The 4,566-nt window shown below is 53.1% G+C and overlaps 1 pseudogene; it reads left to right on the top strand.

Moving 5' to 3' along the window:
* The first annotated feature begins 1,814 nt into the window (after positions 1 to 1,814).
* LOC135276829 (small ribosomal subunit protein eS10-like) lies at positions 1,815 to 2,914 on the top strand (annotated as a pseudogene).
* Positions 2,915 to 4,566: the final 1,652 nt, after the last annotated feature.

Below are 4,566 nucleotides of genomic sequence, written 5' to 3'. Positions count from 1 at the left end.
GGTACTGAGGCAGAGATGGGAGATGCAGTTTTATTTTTTTGAGACAGAGTCTCCCTTTGTTGCCCAGGCTGGAGTGCAGCGGGTGTGATCATAGCTCACCGCAGCCTCAAACTCCTAGACTCATACAATCCTCTTGCCTCAGCCTCCTGAGAAGATGAGACTACAGGTGTCTGCCACCGTGCCTGGCTAATTTTTTTTTTTTTTTTTTGAGACAGAGTCTCGATCTGTGGCCAAGCTGGAGTGCAGTGGCGCGATCTCAGCTCATTGCAACCTCTGCCTCCTGAGTTCAAGCAATTCTCCTGCCTCAGCCTCCTGAGTAGCTGAGACTACAGGTATGCATCACCATGCCCAGCTGATTTTTGTATTTTTAATAGAGATGGGGTTTCACCATGTTGGCCAGGCTGGTCTCAAACTCCTGACCTCAAGTGATCCCCCAGGCCCGGCCTCGGCCTCCCAAAGTGCTGGGATTACAGACATGAGCCAACACACCCGGCCAAATGTTTAAATTTTCTGTAGAGATGGGATCTCGTTACATAGCCCAGGCTGGTCTTGAACTCCTGGCCTCAAGTGGTCTTCCCACCTCAACCTCGCAAAGCATTGGGATTACAGGCATGTGCCACAACACCTGGCCCAGGGAGATGGAATTGAAATGGATCTCAAGACTTCATCTTCTCCCTGGCTGGCTAGGGAGGAACAGAGAGGGAAAGGGGCCTCCCAGAGGTCACACAGTGCCTGGCCTGGGACCCCTTGCAGCTTTGAGTGGGAGTCCCCACCGGCTCCAGATTTGAGTTCCAGGGGCCCGACCCTTGCTGTGTGATTGAGGCACTCGAATCTGCGTCTCTGGGCCTCAGCGTCCTCCTCTGTGTAGCAGCAATGGCTGTGCCACCTCCCTTGGTGACAGTGAAGCCAGCCACCATAGGGAAGGTGCTTCTGACTTTAGAACACAGGAAGTCGAATCATGGGAACCACTATGCACATCCGTTCCCATTCCCAGAAAGTGGCTGGGAGCCGTGGCTCACGCCTGTACTCCCAGCAGTTTGGGAGGCCAAGGCGGGAAGATCACTTGTCAGGAGATCAAGACCAGCCTGGCCGACATGGCAAAACCCTGTCTCTGCTAAAAAAAAAAAAAAATTAGCTGGGCATGGTGATGCATGCCTGTAATCCCGGCTACTCAAGGGGCTGAGGCAGGAGACTCGCTTGCACCTGGGAGGTGGAGGTTGCGGTGGGCCGAGATTGTGCCACTGCACTGCAGCCTGGGCAACAGAGTAACACTCTGTCTCAAAAACAGAAAAAAAAAAATAGATACCTATTCCCAGGAGGCGGAATAGGAGGATGGGAGGTGGGGAGGGGCCAGCTTCGTGTGCGACCCTCCTCCAGAGGCCAATTTTGTCTGAAAGGGTAGCCATGAGCACACGGGTTTGGAGCGAGGCGGCTGGGAAGCTTGTCTGTTTCACCAAGAAATAAGTGTGAATGCGGGGAGGTGGGGGTGGAGGAGCGCACTGGGGTTGCCTAGCAACGGAGATGAAGCTGACAGACACGATCCAGACCACTGCCGTCCAGGGTCTGGGGGTTTTCAAAAAAAGGGGGTGCTGATATGTGGGATCTTATGTTTCTCTGGCCAGGAAAGGATCCCCACCATGGCCCTCCAAACTTCAGCAGAGTTGACCCCAGACTCGGCGGTCTTAGGGACCCCAGAGTGTAGAACAGAGATTCAGTCGTAGCAGGATATTCATTTACTAGGGAAAGAAACAGTAGAGACAAAAACACACTCGGCCCCCTTTCCCACCCCGGCCCCGGCCCTGACAATCGCAGGGATGTTGATGGCTAAGAAGAACCGAATTGCCATTTAGGAACTTTTTTTTTTGAGATGGAATCTTTGTCGACCAGGCTGGAGTGCTAGTGGCGTGATCTTGGCTCACTGCAACCTCTGCCTCCAGGGTTCAAGCAATTCTCCTGCCTCAGCCCCCTGAGTAACTGGGACTCCAGGCACCCGCCACCAGGCCCGGCTAATTTTTTAAATTTTAGTAGAGACGGGGCTTCCATGTTGGCCAGGCTGGTCTCGAACTCCTGACCACAGGTGACCTGCCCGCATCTGCCTCCCAAAGTGCTGAGATTACAGGTGTGAGCCCTGGTGCCCGGCCTATGAACTCCTTTTTAAGGAGGGAGTCATGATGTCCAAGAAGGCTGTCCCCTGCCTAAGCACCCGGAGCTGGCAGACAGGAACGTGCCCATCCTACACACCATGAAGGCTACAGGGTGTCTCAGGTCGTGAGATCACGTGAAGGAACAGTTTGCCTGGAGACAAATTTTTTTTTTGAGACGGAGTCTCGCTCTGTCGCCCAGGCTGGAGTGCAGTGGCACAATCTTGGCTCACTGCAACCTCCGCCTCCCAGGTTCAAGCGATTCTCCTGCCTCAGGCTCCCGAGTAGCTGTGATTACAGGTGTGCACCACCACGCCCGGCTAATTATTTTTTGTATTTTTAGTAGAGACGGGGTTTTTACCATGTTGGTCAGGCTGGTCTTGAACTCCTGACCTCGTGATCCACCCACCTTAGCCTCCCAAAGTGCTGGGATTCCAGGTGTGAGCCACCGTGCCTGGCCGCCTGGAGACATTTTTACTGGTACTCACCAATGAGGGTATCCAGTGTCTCCGTGATGACCTCCATTCGCCCCAGAGTGTGCCTGCCACTCTACACCACAGCCATCCAGAGACCGGCCGACCTCGGCCTAAAGGTCTGGAGGGTGAGCTCCCTGCAAGACTCCTGAGAGGCGAAGCGGGGAAGCCGACGGTGACCCACGGATGCGGCAGCATTGTGTCCCCTGGTGCTGGCCGGAAGGCAAGGCTGGGACCTGGCCAGCAACTGAATTCCAGTTTAGAGGCGGATGTGGTCATGGACGTGGTCAGCCATCTTAGAAAAACTGGAGAGGATTAGTTTGCATTGAATAAACTTATAACCAGAAAAATTTAAAAAAGAAAAACAACAAAAAAAAACAGACTTGGCCCTGTCTTCCCAGCGGCTCCAGCCTTATGGGGAGGCAGACATTTGTCAAAGAATCTGTGTGTGTGTCGATTTATTTGTTCAATGAGTGTTTACTGAGCAGCTACTATGTGCTAGCATGGGAACGTAGCAGCGAACAAAACAAAAGAACCAAAAGTCCCTGCTCTGGGGCGGCTCCTGCCTGTCATCCCAGCACTTTGGGAGGCCACGGTGGGCGGATCACCTGCGGTCAGGAGTTCGAGGCCAGCCTGGCCAACATGGTGAAACTCCAACCCTACTAAAAATATAAAAATGAGCCAGGCATGAGGTTGGCTGGGTGCGGTGGCTCACACCTGTAATCCCAGCACTTTGGGAGGTGGGGGCAGATGGATCACCTGAGGTCGGGAGTTCGAGACCAGCCTGGCCAACATGGAGAAACCCCGTCTCTACTAAAATTAGCTGGGTGTGGTGGTGCATGCTTGTAATCCCACCTACTCGGGAGGCTGAGGCAGGAGAATCATTTGAACTCTGGAGGCAGGGGTTGCGGTGAGCTGAGATTGCATCATGGCACTCCAGCCTGGGCAACAAGAGCAAAACTCGGTCCCAAAAAAAAATTTTAAAAAAAGCCAGGCATGGTGGTGGGCGCCTGTAATCCTAGCTACTTGGGAAGCTGAGGCAGGACAAATGCTTGAACCTGGGAGGTGGAGCTTCCACTCCAGCCTGGGTGACAGAGCAAGACTCCGTCTCAAAAAAAGAAAAAAGAAAAAATCAAACCCAACTGTGTGGCCAGGCGTGGTAGCTCACACCTGTAATCCCAGCATTTTGGGAGGCTGAGGTGGGTGGATCACTTCAGGTCAGGAGTTCAAGACCAGCCTGGCCAACATGGTGAAACCCTGTCTCTACCAAAAATACAAAATTAGCCAGGCGTGGTGGCAGGTGTCTGTAATCCCAGCTGCTTGGGAGGCTGAGGCAGGAGAATCACTTGAACCTAGGAGGTGGAGGTTGCAGTGAGCTGAGATCGCGCCATTGCACTCCAGCCTGAGCAATGAGAGCGAAACTCTGTCTCAAATGAATGAATGAATGAATGAATGAATGAATAAAACCGAACAGAAAACCCCATTGCTCCTCTGCTCAAGGGCCTCCCATGGCTCCCCAGTGCACTGAGTGATTGCAGAGGCTTCACCGAAGCCTACAGGCCTTTCAGAGTGAATTCTGTCTCCTTCTCTTTTCTCTTCCTGCCCCCCGCCCTTCCCTGGCTCACTGCTGCAGCCACACGGGGCTCCTTGCTCTTCCTCCAACAGACCCGGCGTGATCACGCCCCATGGCCTTTGCACTGGTTGCACCCTCTGTCTGTCTGAACCATTTTCCTTCAGATCTCTGCACGGCTCCCCCTCATCTCCTTCAGGTCCATCCAAAGTGTCACCTCTTCCATGAGGCCCTCCCTGAACATTCTGTCTAAAACAACCCTGTCCCACTGTACTTAATTCTGTCCATAACACCCCTCCCACCTGGAGCTTATATATATATATACATATATATTTTTGTTTTGAGACAGAGTTTCGCTCTTGTTACCCAGGCTGGAGGGCAA

Source organism: Aotus nancymaae, unplaced genomic scaffold, assembly GCF_030222135.1.
Source record: "Aotus nancymaae isolate 86718 unplaced genomic scaffold, 86718_ANA_hifiasm-v0.15.2.pri h1tg000028l, whole genome shotgun sequence".
In the NCBI taxonomy this organism is placed as follows: Eukaryota; Metazoa; Chordata; class Mammalia; order Primates; family Aotidae; genus Aotus; species Aotus nancymaae.
This window is presented reverse-complemented; position numbering and strand designations above follow the sequence as displayed.